The sequence below is a fragment of the Eriocheir sinensis genome, unplaced genomic scaffold (genome assembly GCF_024679095.1).
Source record: "Eriocheir sinensis breed Jianghai 21 unplaced genomic scaffold, ASM2467909v1 Scaffold1143, whole genome shotgun sequence".
Taxonomy (NCBI): domain Eukaryota; kingdom Metazoa; phylum Arthropoda; class Malacostraca; order Decapoda; family Varunidae; genus Eriocheir; species Eriocheir sinensis.
In genome coordinates this window covers 5590-21079 of record NW_026110456.1, presented here as the reverse complement: position 1 = coordinate 21079, position 15490 = coordinate 5590, and the positions used below count along the sequence as shown (strand labels likewise).

At 47.2% G+C, this 15490-nt stretch overlaps 1 long non-coding RNA gene across 1 annotated transcript; it reads right to left on the bottom strand.

Annotated features, from left to right (window-relative positions):
- Positions 1 to 835: 835 nt before the first annotated feature.
- Positions 836 to 14672, bottom strand: LOC126989384 (uncharacterized). Its single transcript, XR_007743243.1, has 2 exons — positions 14497 to 14672; positions 836 to 1008 (listed from the first exon to the last, which is right to left on the bottom strand). It is a non-coding gene; the product is annotated as an uncharacterized LOC126989384 (long non-coding RNA).
- Positions 14673 to 15490: the final 818 nt, after the last annotated feature.

Genomic DNA, 15490 nt, shown 5'->3' with positions numbered 1-15490 from the left:
GCCGCCAACAACACTGTGAACGGTACGTAAGTCGTTTGCGAACGATTCGGTACGGCACATCAGCATCTGGGTGTTCTCTATTAGGGGGGAGAGAGCCTGAACCTGTTTGTCGAGGCACTCCCGTGTTCCCTCTGCACGGGTCCATCTTCTAGCCCCGCCAGTGAACGAGCGGGGAGCGAATCTCTCGAAAATTCAATGGTGACCATCCCGATGCAGGCCATACGCGGTATCGTTGGTCATCCAGCCGGGATTCTGCCTTAGAGGCTTTCAGGTATAATCCCACGGACGTAGTCTCGCTCCACTGGCCGATCGACCAAGAGCGGAACCATATGTCCGGACCTGCTGTTCCTCTCGTACTGAGCAGGACTGCTGTATCAACGACACAACTGCCAAAAGTAGGGTTAAACTAACCTGTCTCGCGACGGTCTAAACCCAGCTCACGTTCCCACGATCCAACGCTTGGTGAATTCTGCTTCACAATGATAGGAAGAGCTGACATCGAAGGATCAAAAAGCGACGTCGCTATGAACGCTTGGCCGCCACAAGCCAGTTATCACTGTGGTAATTTTTCTGACACCTCTTGCTTAAAACTCATTAAGTCAAAAGGATCGATAGGCCCTACTTTCGCAGTCCGTATTCGTACTGAAAATCAGGATCAAGCCAGCATTTGCCCTTTTGCTCTACGCGAGGTTTCTGTCCACGCTGAGCTGGCCTTAGGACACCTGCGTTATCGTTTGACAGATGTACCGCCCCAGTCAAACTCCCCACCTGATAATGTCCTCGGAGCGGATCGCGGCGGGCGCGAACGCCCGATCAGGCTAACGCAAGGCCGAAACCAAGCGCGCCCTCCCTTCCGCCGCTTTAGGCTAGAAACAGGAGGCAATCCCACGTGGGGAAGCTCCGATTCCGTCTCACCGAGTAAGTAAAGAAACGATCAGAGTAGTGGTATTTCATTGTCGGCCGCACAGAGCAAGCCCCTGATGTGATGACCTCCCACTTATGCTACACCTCTGATGTCTCTACAAAATCAGACTAGAGTCAAGCTCAACAGGGTCTTCTTTCCCCGCTGTTAGGCTCAGGCCCGTTCCCCTGCCTGTGGGTTCGCTAGATAGTAGATAGGGACAGTGGGAATCTCGTTAATTCATTCATGCGCGTCACTAATTAGATGACGAGGCATTTGGCTATTTTTTATTTTTTTTTTTACTCTATGTGCAAAGTATTTTACTTATTACAAGAAGTTCTTATTTTACGTTATCTTTTAATTTTATTTTATTGCCACTAAGATCTTCAGGTCTGTTTTCCGGAGCCAGAGCGCTTCCCAGATGTTAACGGTTGGGAGGGCTAGGATCCCCCTCCAGCTAGATGTAATGGAGGAAAATACTGGAGGGAACCCTGTTTCGGCCTGGACCCACCGCCTGATGTCAGGAACATCATAATGGCGGTTTTTCTAAGGTGGACTGTGTACAGATCCCCTGCAACCGCACCAGCGACCACCTGTACATCAAGCACCACCGAGCCCAGGCCTTGGCGGGTGGCTACGATGTCAGGGATGCGGACCCTGACAACAATTGGTATGGCCGGTTTCCTTTTTAACAGCAAAGCCCGCATCCTCAAGCCTACCCGCAACATAGTCAAGTATGCGGTCGTGTCGACGTGTACGAGCAACCTGGACTGCAGCGCATCGCTGCATGATGTGGCCCAGGCTCTCCGGGTGTCTGCGGCAGAGGTCGCAGTTTATATCATCCACCCGCCTCCCCCTCGCAGAACGGGTCTTCGTGACGAGCAGGTTACCACGCAGCTTAACCGCTCGACAGAAGTCACCCCCTTTGAGGAGAAGGGTGCCGTCGTTTATCCATTTTGATGAGGCAGGGGTCTCTGAGGCTCCGCGTAGCCCCGAGCCATCCACTGCCTCATAGAGCTGCCTGGACCACCGGCTACTTTCAGCTGTCTTCCTCGAGCGTGGTGGACTGCTCGGAGGATTTGTCCCCCCGCCGGCTCCCACGGCGTGCTTCACCACCGGGTCCTCGGAAACCCTCAGACGTTGGAGGAGATCCTCCTTCAGTCGAGGGACCCGTAATCAGGCTAGGTATGCCCAGTCCCCCATCCACTACTGCCGCATGGAAATACCCAAGGGGCGTATCCATCGGCAGGTGGAGGCAGGACCGGGTAAACCGCCTGATGGCCCGGTCGATTCGGCCTAGCTGGCCAGCCGTAGCCGTCATGTTTACCAGCGGGTAGAGCACCTGAGGTACTATGATGTTCACTAAGCCCCAGAACTTCTGCTGGGGCTTTGCCGGTGCTCTCAATAGCCTACCAAGCTTCCGCACAAGATCTTCGTGTGCCTGGTACGCCGTTGCTCCTCCGCCGGCGCCCATCTGGACACCCAGGTACTTATAAAATTCCCCGGGTGCCAATGCTTGGATAGGCCTCCCCAAGATGGTAAAGGGGGTTGTATCTTGGGCCCATGTTTTCTTTTTCTTGTTGGCTGCAATGCCTAGCGTGGCGCACTTGCCCAAGCCCACTTCAAGGCCCTGAAGCGCTGCGGCTTCCGCAAGGTTATTTAATAAAGCTTGCAGGCCCGAGCGGGTCGAGGACAGTAGCGCCACGTCATCGGCAAAGGCGAGGTACCCGATCTTATTGGTACTTGCCTGTACCCCGATGCTGTTGGGGAGTGCAGCCAGGGCCCAGTCCAGGCAGATATTAAACAAGTAGGGGGAGAGGGGGTCCCCCTGCAGGACGCCCCTGGTGATGTTAGTGGGGTCGCCTGCATCAATTTTGGTGGCAGCGTTTCCGTACATCTGGCCGACGTACTCAGTGAGTCTAGATGGAAAACCCCACCTCCTGCACGCTGCCAGCTGGGATGAGTGACCCACTGTGTCAAACGCCTTTTTAAAATCTACCCACGCAACATACAGGTTTGAGGGGGCCTGCTGCGCCGACTTAATCATCGATCGTAAGACAGCAATGTTTGTGGCGCAGCCCTCCTCCCTCTTAAAGCCCTTCTGCTGCGCGGGCAGAGGCGTATCCCGGTCCAGCCGTCTCGCTAGGATATGGTTTATGAGCCTTGTAATCAGGGGAGTAATTGTGATGGGCCGGAGATCCCCCGGTGCCGATGGAGATGGCACTTTGGGCAGCAGAATGGTTCTGCCCTTTACCCAGTCGGGGGGCAGAGCCCCGAGCCAGAGGCACCCGTTGACCACCCAGGTAAGCTTTGTTAGCCCGAGCCCCGCCAGGTCGCTAGTGAGACGACCGTCGGGGCCCGGTGCCGTTGCTTTGGGGGTGGCCTTCAGTGCCCCCTCGACCTCCTAATTACAGGAAAGACATTGAATTACTTGAGAGAGTACAGCGCCGCGCCACGAAGATGATACCATCACTGAGGACGAAGCCCTATGAAGAGCGACTCGAGCGACTCAACCTCTTCACGTTGGAAAAGAGACGCCTGCGGGGAGACATGATACAAGTCTTTAAGTACCTGAACAAGCTCAGCAACGTTGATCACTCCAAACTCTTCACGCTACAAACCAACCTGAGAACAAGAAACAGCGGAAAAACAATTCAAGCAAAGCGATGCAATACCGACATCGGCAGGAGTTATTTCTCGAATAGAGTTGTTCGCCACTGGAACAGCCTTCCTGCAGAAGTGGTTAGCGCAGAGACCATCAACTCCTTCAAGGAACGCATTGATCGCCACTTTGCTGCATCGGGAGTGAACTGAACGTTCCCAAGAGTAGATACACAAGTGCTTTAATCCTTCCCTGCAAGCCACTCCTATGGCAAACGGATTGATTGAATCACTGAACGCAGGCAGCCTAGTAATGGGCCAACAGGCTTTCTGCTGCCTGCTAGTCCATGTTTCCATGTTTCCTCCTCCGCGACGGCGCCCATCACTGATGGGCTGACCCGTCTTACGGGATCCGGGGTCCGGCGGTCCTCTGGACTCGGCCGACTAAACAGCACCTTCCAGAAGGTTAAAGAACCCTCCGGGGCCGGGTGCTGAGAAGATCATCCCCACTCAATACTTTCTTCAGCACCCGGCCTCTGTCCCTTCGATACTGGGTTTGAAAGGCTGCATATTTTCTTCTCCTCAACCTCGATGGAGTGAGCAAGTGTATAGTTAATGGGGTTCAACTGCAATGTGTACGGTGCTGATTGATTGAAAATACGAGCACTCAGTTACGCGATATCCCTTGGAATTCCTTCAATTTTAGACATATCTACGCTACACAAGTCTGGCATGAATGTGCTTTCGGTGCTAATTAAAATACGCTACCGCAGTCATAAGATATCCCTCTGAATAGCTTCGGGAGAAAAGGAGCAATTTGTGGTGCTCAGCTCAGTCCGTATGTTGCTCACTCCAGTCCCACCACGAGAAGGCAGAAATTTCTTTTCCTGGCAAGCTTCAATCACTATCCGTTCGTGCCGGAGCCACATGCGGCACTGGCGGGAAACAGGACTGGGAGAGCTGCTAGACATTGATTGACTGACTGTAGTTGCCCAGTAATACAATAACGAGTTCTAAGCCTGTTACCTGCTTGGGCAAGCTCTTTTTTTTTCTTTTTTTTACAACAAAGAGGCAGCTCAAGGGCACACACAAAAAAGCCCGCTGCTCGCTGCTACAAAAGAAACAAAGAGGGTGTCCAAAAGCAAGGTCAAATATGGGAGGTGAGATGTCCTGATACCCTCCTCTTGAAAGAGTTCAAGTCGTAGGCAGGAGGAAATACAGATGAAGGAAGATTGTTCCAGAGTTTACCAGCGTGAGGGATGAAAGAGTGAAGATGCAAGTTAACTCTTGCATAAGGGGTTTGGACAGTATAGGGATGAGCATGAGTAGAAAGTCGTGCGCAGCGGGGCCGCGGGAGAGGGGGAGGCAAGCACGTTCAGAAGAGCAGTCAGCGTGGAAATATCGATAGAAAATAGAAAGAGAGGCAACATTGCGGCGGAATTTAAGAGGTAGAAGACTATCAGTATGAGGAGGAGAGCTGATGAGACGAAGAGCCTTAGCCTCCACTCTGTCCAGAAGAGCTGTGTGAGTGGAGCCCCCCCACACATGAGATGCATACTCCATACGAGGGCGGACAAGGCCCCTGTATATGGACAGCAACTGTGCGGGGCAGAAGAGCTGGCGGAGACGGTACAGAACGCCCAGCCTCGAGGAAGCTGATTTAGTAAGAGATGAGATATGAAGTTTCCAGTTGAGATTTTGAGTTAAGGATAGACCGAAGATGTTTAGTGTTGAGGAAGGTGATAGCTGGGTGTTGTCAAAGAATAGGGGATAGTTGTTTGGAAGATTGTGTCAAGTGGATAGGTGGAGAAACTGTGTTTTTGAGGCGTTGAAGGACACCAGGTTCCTCTTGCCCCAATCGGGAATAATAGTAAGGTCTGAGGCTAAGCGTTCTGCAGCCTCCAGCCTTGAGTCGTTAAGTTCTTGTAGGGTGGGTCTTCTATTAAAAGAAGTTGAGTAATGCAGAGTGGAATCATCGGCGTAGGAATGAGTTCGTTTTGGAAAGAAGATCATCAATGAACAACAGAGAGTGGGAGATAGGACAGAACCCTGTGGGACACCACTGTTAATAGATTTAGGGGAAGAACAGTGACCGTCTACCACAGCAGAAATAGAACGGTCAGAAAGGAAACTGGAGATAAAGGTAGAGAGAGAAGGATAGAAACCGTAGGAGGGTAGTTTGGAAAGCAAAGATTTGTGCCAGACCCTATCAATAGCTTTTGATATGTCCAGCGCAATAGCAAAGGTTTCACCGAAACGGCTAAGAGAGGATGACCAAGAGTCAGTTAAGAAGGCTAGGAGATCACCAGTAGAACGCCCCTTGCGGAACCCATACTGGCGATCAGATAGAAGGTCAGAAGTGGAAAGGTGTTTTTGAATCTTCCGGTTAAGGATTGATTCAAAAGCTTTAGATAGACAAGAAAGTAAAGCTATAGGACGGTAATTTGAGGGATTGGAGCGGTCACCCTTCTTAGGCACAGGCTGTATGAAGGCATACTTCCAGCAGGAAGGAAAGGTAGATGTTGACAGGCAGAGGCGAAAAAGTTTGACGAGGCAGGGTGACACAGGTGCACGGAGGCACAGTTTTTTAAGGACAATAGGAGGCACTCCATCAGGTCCATAAGCCTTCTGAGGATTGAGGCCAGAGAGGGCATAGAAAACATCATTTTGAAGAATCTTTATAACAGGCATAAAGGAGTCAGAGGGGGGATGAGTAGGAGGAAAATGCCCAGAATCGTCCAGAGTGGGGTTTTTAGAAAAAAAGTTTGAGAGAAGAGCTCAGCCTTAGAGATAGATGAGACGGCAGTGTTGCCGTCAGGACTGAGGAGTGGAGGGAAAGATGAAGTGAAGTTGGAGGATATGTTTTTGGCTAGATGCCAGAAGTCACGGGAAAAGTTAGAGAAAGCAAGCTTTTGGCATTTTCTATTAATGAAAGAATTTTTGGTTAGTCGGAGAATAGATTTGGCACGACTTCGGGCAGAAATGTAAAGTTCATAATTAGCATTAGTTTGAAGGCTCTGGTACCTTTTGTGAGCGGCCTCTCTATCATTGACAGCACGAGAACAAGCGTGATTAAACCAAGGCTTTTTAGCGTGAGGAGTAGAGAAAGAACGAGGAATGTATGCCTCTATTCCAGAGACAATCACCTCTGTGATGCGCCGAGCACTCACAGAGGGGTCTCTATCCTGGAAGCAATAATCATTCCACGGGAAATCGGAAAAGTATATCCTCAGGTCGTCCCACCGAGCTGAAGCAAAATGTCAGAAGCATCGCCTCTTCGGTGGGTCCAGAGGGTGTACAGGAGCGATAGGATAGGATGCAGAAATAAGATTGTGATCGGAGGAGCCCAACGGAGAGAACAGTTTGACAGAATAAGCAGAAGGGTTTGAGGTAAGGAAGAGATCTAGAATGTTGGGCCGGTCTCCAAGACGGTCGGGAATACGTGTAGGGTGCTGGACCAACTGCTCTAGGTCGTTGAGGATAGCAAAGTTGTAGGCTTGTTCACCAGGATGGTCAGTGAAAGAAGATGAAAGCCAAAGCTGGTGGTGAACATTGAAATCTCCTAGGATGGAGATTTCAGCGAAGGGAGAGTGGGTCAAGATTTGCTCCACTTTAGAATTCAAATAGTCAAAGAATTTTGCATAGTTGGTAGAGTTAGGTGAGAGATAAACAGCACAGATGTATTTAGTAATAGAATGACAATGAAGTCTTAGCCAGATGGTAGAAAATTCAGAAGAGTCAAGGTTGTGGGCACGAGAGCAAGTGATGTCGTTGCGCACGTAGGCGCAACATCCAGCTTTGGATTGAAATTTAGGATAGAGATAGTAGGAGGGAACAGAGTAGAGATTGCTGTCAGTAGACTCAGAAACCTGTGTTTCGGTAAGGAAGAGAAGGTGAGGTTTAGAGGAGGAGAGATGATGTTTCACAGAATGAAAATTAGAGCGAAGACCGCGAATGTTGCAGAAATTGAGAAGAAAGAGGTTCGAGGAGTTATCAAGACACTTCTCGGGTCGGCAGCCAGAAGGGGAGTCCTCCCTGGGTGAATTTTATGCCCCCCCCCCCAGGCGGGGACTCCGAGGCTTGATACAGGTGCGCCATTTTGAAATTTGAATTTTGGGAAAAGGTGTATATGTTGTGTGAATGTAGTGTGGTGTGGATAAAGAGAGGATCTGTCTTTAGAGCATGCTGAGCTACTCTCCGGTGTTGGTGAGACAATAGGGAAACGGTTAGTGAGGACATGGGAAGGGACTTTGGAGGGCTTCAGCTCCCTTCTCACCTCCCATATATACCTCACCGGGAGTGGCTTGCGCCCGTTCGGTAGGTGTCTTCCTACCTACTCCAGCACGGAAGGTCACTCCTATGCCACAACCCGTGCCTTTTCCGCATACTTTTTTGCGGGTACCGTACCTACACTACGCAAGTGTCTAGTTAAATGTGGTTCAGCTGTAATGTGTAGGAATAGCTTCGGGAGAAAAGGAGCAATTTTGGGTGCTCAGCTCAGTCCGTGCTCCACGATCCTCACACACACAGAAACAGTGATACGCTAGCACAGATCAACACCAAGGCGGCTAGGTTCATTACAAACAATTGCACTCGAACGTCTGGATTCACAACACGAATCAAACAACTGATAAACATGGAACCTCTGCACATACGCCAGACAAGCACACAGACTTACACTTATGTACAAGATCACAAACACACAAACATACTCACACAACGCAAACAGACAACGTACTCCATAACTAGCAAACATACAAGACTTTGTACACCATCCCAACCCAATAACCGCTAATAACTCGGCTCCTAGAATCGCTAGAGCGAGGGGCATGATACGGTGCCGTGAGCTTCTAAACGCCACTGTCTGGAAGTGCGACGACCAAATCGATGGTGACCGTTCGGAGCGGCCCGCTGGCGCGGAATTGCGAGATTAAGGGGTATGGCTGGTCGGCGGCTGGGCCGAGCGTAACGGTCTTCCCGCTCCTGGGCCCATGCTTATAAAGCAAAGACTCCGTCTCAGCCTCGTATTCCGAGCCCCAGGACCGGCTCCGCGTCCTAAGTCGCGTAGTTTCGAGCCGCAGAATCGGCCGTCTGTAAAGTTGGGTGTGGGATGGTTACTGGCTCAGACTCACTTAGCGTGGTCCCAGTCACCTTTGACATCAAGATCAAGAACCAGCTGCAAGGTAAACATGGCAGAGGCGCGGCGTCTCCCAAGGTCTTTTCATCCTAGGCGGGACATATTGAACAGTTTAAATGACGCAGAACTTGTTAAAAGATACAGACTGAACAAGGAAGGAATTGTGTTTGTTACTGATTTAATAAGAAATGAATTAACGTCCCCAATATCAAGAAACAAGGTCGTCTCTCCGGGGGGACAGAGGTTATCCTAGTCAGAGGTGGTTGTTGACTCACTACTTGGGTCCTCTGCCTGGCCCACAAACTAACTACAACAGGTAAGTTATGTACAATATACACTGCATGCATGATAAAATGCTAACTTGCTTGATAATTGGCCAGACATGAGCAGAGAGCATAGACCAATGTAATGACGAGGTAATTCTCCACTTACTTAATATTTATACTATGGAGTGTCACATCTAATGGTGTACATATCACCTTAGATAAAACAGTAACTCTCCCATGCTGAAGTTGCACTTGTTAATTAATATCAGCAGTCATTATTGTGGTAGAGTTAGTTTTCACGATAATGCAATAATGTATACATTTTATGCATTACAGTGCACACAAGAGGACCAGATGCATCGTGGAGAGGGTCATCGGGCAGTGGAAGCGACGATTCCACATACTTCATGGGGAAATAAGGCTTAAGTCCCCTGCATATTTGTGCAGGATCATCGAAGTGTGTGCTTTGCTGCACATCGGTTCACCTGAGGAAGAGGATCCTGCGGGTGACGAGGCTGGTGAGGGTGCACGGCCTCTACCTGTTGTGCAGATAGCACCTGCTGCTGGACGGAGCCAGCGGGATGGTCTGCGCTAGAGGGATGCCATACGTCAATCTTCATTTCAAGTAAGTGCTGTAGCTATTCATAATTCATTACAAAATAATATTTATTTATTTATTATTGTTTTACGTCTGTCTTGACGATACTGATGGGCTTGGTGGCTGGCCCAAATCCGTAATGGCACAGACTTGTGTTTTATAGTGGCACCATCTGTTTGCCTCATGCACTCCTCCGCAGATCATTATTGATCCTTTCCGGGCAGAGAATGGTCGTCTGGGAGGCTTGTGGGTACTTTTAAGCTACTCGGCGATGACATAAAATATTCAGGTGGGAGTGTTGGGATTGAACTCACGACTACCCAAATGTCGCGCCAGCACGATGACCTCTTGGCCACAGCCTCACCATAAAGTATAAACCCCATCATTTTAACATTCATAAGAAACTAGTATTAGAATACAACATTAATTTGCCTGTACTTTTCAGTGCTGGTCCTCACCCTGTCCCTGCCCAACCCTAACCATCCCCATGAGGAGAAATGGCAAGCTTCCACACATGTAAGTTGTAAAATCCACCTCCTCATAACATTATTTCTCCAGACTTACCTGAGATAGATAGAGAGAGAACTATGATCATGAATCATTTACTTTTAACCCTAGCTTTAGAAATCATATCATTGATATTTTAAACTAATTCCCACAAATTTTCCCTGCTTATGTGTTCTCTCAATTATGGCAGACACTACTGAGTCCTGCAATCTGCCTGCATTCCTGCTGCTTCAACTCAGTTTATTGTGGAGTGGTGGGGAAGTTGATGAAGCTTCTGAGTATACCAACGGCTGAAAGTGTGTACATCGTCTCCTTGCTGGTCGTCTGTTGTGATGGGCCCAAGTCATCACTGCTACAACGTTTCATTTTTCTGATGCAATTTATTTGACAATATTAACCACTTTAAACTCTGGGGGATGGGATGGATGGCTGTTTCTTGACCTTTGGGGTGATTCTACAACTTACACAAAGTCAGTGACAATCACAATTCATTCCTTATTATTATTATTATTATTATTATTATTTCTTATTATGCCTTATTATTTTAGTAGTTTTTCTTCATTGTTTGGTATTAAGTAAATTTTGGAACAACCACTGTTGTTCTGGTGCTGTCTCTGTCCTGTTGGCCCTTCAAACCAGTGACAAAAGAACCCATTAACCCAATACAGGGCCAGTATAACATTTACCTGAACACTGTTTACCGTCCCCATTTTGCCCCAGCATGTACCCGTGTAATAAACATCCTGTTTTGGGTAAGAAAAATAATCATTGTATATGATTAATATTTATTTACTCCAACATAAAAGAATGACATAGATAATTCAGGGATTAACCCTTAAAGCGTGGGCTTGTTTTATCGTGTCTGTCCTCCCACGTGGGCATATTCAGGCAAAAGCATACCTCACTTATCTTTTTATATCTTCACTTCTACTTATCTCACGTGCCTGAATGAAGTATCATCGTAAATTACATAACATACATAGCTGGAACTGCCTGAGGGTTGGTTGAGGAGGAAGCAGTGAGGGTGGTAGCTGGTGTAGGGGCTGACTGTCTGGGGCCGGGCTGCGTGGATATTGGGTCCTCCTCCTCAAGTAACCTGCTGGTTAAGTTCAAAGTGATGCATGTTGAAAAAGTGTTAATATGTTAAAATATATTTAGAACCATAATAAATATTAATGTATACCATTATTAATTAATGACGGTACTCCATGCACTGAATTAATAAATAAAATTTAAATAAAAAAGATATGGTAACTGTTGATTTACATTTTTTTTATTCATACTCTTATACAACAAAGAAAAGCAACTAGTTTGTGGTAAGCACACTGGAAATTGACTTGGGAAACTCCAAGTGAGGGAGAAAATAATTTCAAATTGATCTCTAGATATAGTATGAAAAATAATTAAAAAAAAAAATATATAAATAGGTTTCACCCTAAGAATAATGAAAAAAAAAAAAATGATGTATGCACGAACATTACTAAAATATGCTCAGCAGCAAATTTAACTCTAGGAATTCAACAACTTTGCTGTGTGACATACACTAAAAGCATGTACACTAACGCATGGCAAAAAAGAAAAAAAAAAAAATCATTTGTGAAATTATTTTCATGGCACCTTACATATACCTTTTAGGGTCCCCGACAATCTTGGAAATGTGCAAATCTAGTACAGTCCAATTTGACAAATATGTTTTCTTCTGCCAAGTAGGTAATCATGCAACTTTGCAATTTGATAAATCCTCGCTATAAAAAACTAACTGGGGAGAAGGATGCGACATATCCAAAAATCCAAACTTTTCATATATTACAAACTTTGTTCGGTAAATGAGCTTTAAGTTCTCTTTTGATTTTCATTATTGTAACTAAAAATGTCCATTCATGACTCCAGATTAAAGGTGATTCACTAAGGGACAAGAATGAAAGTGTTTACAATAGGGCGGACAGATTCTGCCGGCCCACTAAGGAACTGCCCTGAACTCACCTGCCAAACTTTATCAGTGATTTTCCGCAGACACAGAACTGTACCAGAAAAGTTTGTTGAGTTCCGTAAAAGTGAGGGTTATATAATTTATTTCTCAGTATGTTAATAAACAAAAAAGGTAACCCGAGAAATAGCATCAACAATACGATCTTAAGTGATGAAGTAGCCCATACCTTTTATCCTTGAAGCTGACGGTCACGAGGGGAGAAGTAGGTGGCCCAACATCGAGGACGTCATCTGGCCGATCGTGGCAGGCTATCCAGCTGTGAGAGAGGAGGAGCTGGACCATCACCTGAAATTAAGATTTAATATAAGTCATTGTAGTAATGTCAACAATGTAAGTTGCATGCCTTAAAAACATAACTTTTCTTATAAGTATATACAATTTTGTACAGGAACAAATTTAAAGCATTTTCTAGAATAATGTGGGTGACATTTATCCACATCCTTCAACTACATGCTCAACCAGAGGCAACCCCAGCCTTAAATACCACACGTACCAGACAATATTTGATAATAAATCATATGAATTACATTTCACTTACCTTTAACTTATGCAACCTCTTTACTTATAATGATTTACAGGTATTACTGTAAAGGTCTATGCTAATAGTACTCTAGTGCTCTGACGGGGGGAGGTTCAGCTTGTATGAGTTATATGGGTGTTATACTAACCTTCACTTTTTGGTTTTCAGCAGTGTCCATGAGTCTCATAGAAAGAAATATCATGAATTCTAAAACCATTGTTTCAGTAATATTTCAAGGTAAACTTGGGACAGGAAAATGACTAAGGATGAGTAAGGGGAAATGATCAAACACCTAGCAATATGTAGATGATCATGTTACTGGTAAGTTTTGTTGGGCCTGCCTAATATTTATGTTTGTCTTTTTTTTTTTTTTTTTTTTTACGTCGCTGCCTGTTGCGCCGGTAGGCATCTTCCTGGTGGGGCGTGATGGTCGGCCCAAGGCTTCTTCCAGGTGGGGCCTGATGGTCGGCCCAGCCCGTTCTGGCGCAGGCGAATGTTTATAGTGGCGCCATCTTGCATTGGCTCATGCTGCCCCCCGGAACTCGTTCTTGATTCGCTTGGACGGCTTCCTCTAGAGTCCGGGCTGATGGGTGGTCTGCTAGATAAAGCTGTATATGTCTTACCTTTTACCTGCCACTGCTTTTTCAAAAGTGGAAGTACCATAGTATAGTGATTGACTAATAATTTTATGTCGTGAAACATAAGAAACATTTCTTATATGCGGCAGTGAAGGCTTGCTTAAGGGCGGAGATATTCCTTTTCGCCGTTGATTGCATTGACTGCCACTTCTTTTGGCAGTCCTTGGTGGTCCTGCCACGGGGAAAATTAAGCCTCCGTCAGGCGTTCGATGATCGCCGTCCAGGCAGCCGCATTTCCCCGGGCATTGCAGACACTAAAGTCTGCCTTATGCTCTTGGTATAACTGGGCCAGGAAGAAGATTTCTTCCTGAGCCCAGTTATCTTTCCTCCTCCTCAGCTCGGCGGAGAGAGGGGAAGAAATCGCCGCGTCCGAGCTGAGCAGCTCAGAAAACCTTCTGCCATCATGAAATCTCTGGTTTCAACGGGGCCGACAAAAACATGCCATTATATTTAAAAATCTCACGATTCCGTCTAAAACAATTATATAACGGATGTAGTGTATTTTTAGTAAATAGTTTTAACCATTTTACGGTATTATTTAACCTAAGTATTGATATAAAAGAACAGAGCTGATAAGGTACCTCGCCGTGGTTGGTAGTGATGCAATCTGAATCTTATGGTGAGAGCCACAACTTTTTCACCTAGTTATGGCGATACTTACGTCAAACACACAATTTCTCTATAAGTATGGCCCCTGGCTCTCGCTCGCGCGGCCAGCGCGGGATCGAGATCTCCGCGACGGTCTAAAACCAGCTCACGTTCCCTTTTTATGGGTGAACAATCCAACGCTTGGTGAATTCTGTTTCACAATGATAGGAAGAGCCGACATCGAAGGATCAAAAAGCGACGTCGCTATGAACGCTTGGCCGCCACAAGCCAGTTATCCTTGTGGTAACTTTTCTGACACCTCTTGCTTAAAACTCATAAAGTCAAAAGGATCGATAGGCCCTGCTTTCGCAGTCCGTATTCGTACTGAAAATCAGGATCAAGCCAGCATTTGCCCTTTTGCTCTACGCGAGGTTTCTGTCCACGCTGAGCTGGCCTTAGGGCACCTGCGTTATCGTTTGACAGATGTACCGCCCCAGTCAAACTCCCCACCTGATAATGTCCTCGGAACGGATCGCGGCGGGCGCGAACGCCCGGTCAGGCTAACGTAAGGCCGAAACCAAGCGCGCCCTCCCTTCCGCCGCCTTAGGCTAGAAGCAGGAGGCAATCCCATGTGGGGAAGCTCCGATTCCGTCTCACCGAGTAAGTAAAGAAACGATCAGAGTAGTGGTATTTCATTGTCGGCCGCACGGAGCAAGCCCCTGATGTGACGACCTCCCATTTATGCTACACCTCTGATGTCTCTCTACAAAATCAGACTAGAGTCAAGCTCAACACGGTCTTCTTTCCCCGCTGTTAGGCGCTGGCCCGTTCCCCTGCCTGTGGGTTCGCTAGATAGTAGATAGGGACAGTGGGAATCTCGTTAATCCATTCATGCGCGTCACTAATTAGATGACGAGGCATTTGGCTTTTTTTTTCTCTGTGCAAAGTTTTTACTTATTACAAGAAATTCTTAATTTAGTATATTTTTAAATTTAATTATTTTAATTAATTATAACTTTACTCTAGCATTATTACTTAGTATGCATATTATATTTAACTTCAATAGTTTAAAGTATAGTAGGGGACAGGGTCCAAAAACGTCGCCTACTTATTCAGGGGCCTTCGCTGAACAGCGCCGAAACTTCAAACCAATGGACGCCAGAATATTTTGTTTCTTGCAACAAGCCCTAGGGACTGGTAGCCCTTTTTTAGCCGGGGTGGTGGACCACCCCCCCACTTGTATTTCGAAACTCTCTGTATATGTTCAGCCCTCCCTCAAGGACTCGGGCTACAAAGATTTTAAGGTCCGATTTTCGGAGCCCGAGCGCCTCCCAGGTGTTGACGGAGCCCGGAGCCGTCAACTGCCTCGTAGAGCTGCCTGGACCACCGGCTACTCTCAGCTGTCTTCCTCGAGCGTGGTGGACTGCTCGGAGGAGTTTTCCCCCGTAGGAGTTGACACCCAGTTACTTGTAAAATTCCCAGGGTGCCAGTGCTTGGATAGGCCTCCCCAAGATGGTAAAGGGGGTTGTGTCTTGGGCCCATGTCTTCTTTTTCTTATTGGCTGCAATGCCTAGCGTGGCGCACTTGCCAAAGCCCACCTCGAGGCCTAGAAGTGCAGCGGCTTCAGCGAGCTTACTCAATGAAGCCTGCAGGCCCGAGCGGGTCGAGGACAGTAGCGCCATGTCATCGGCGAAGGCGAGGTAACCGATCTTATTGTTACCCGCCTGTACCCCGATGTTGTTGG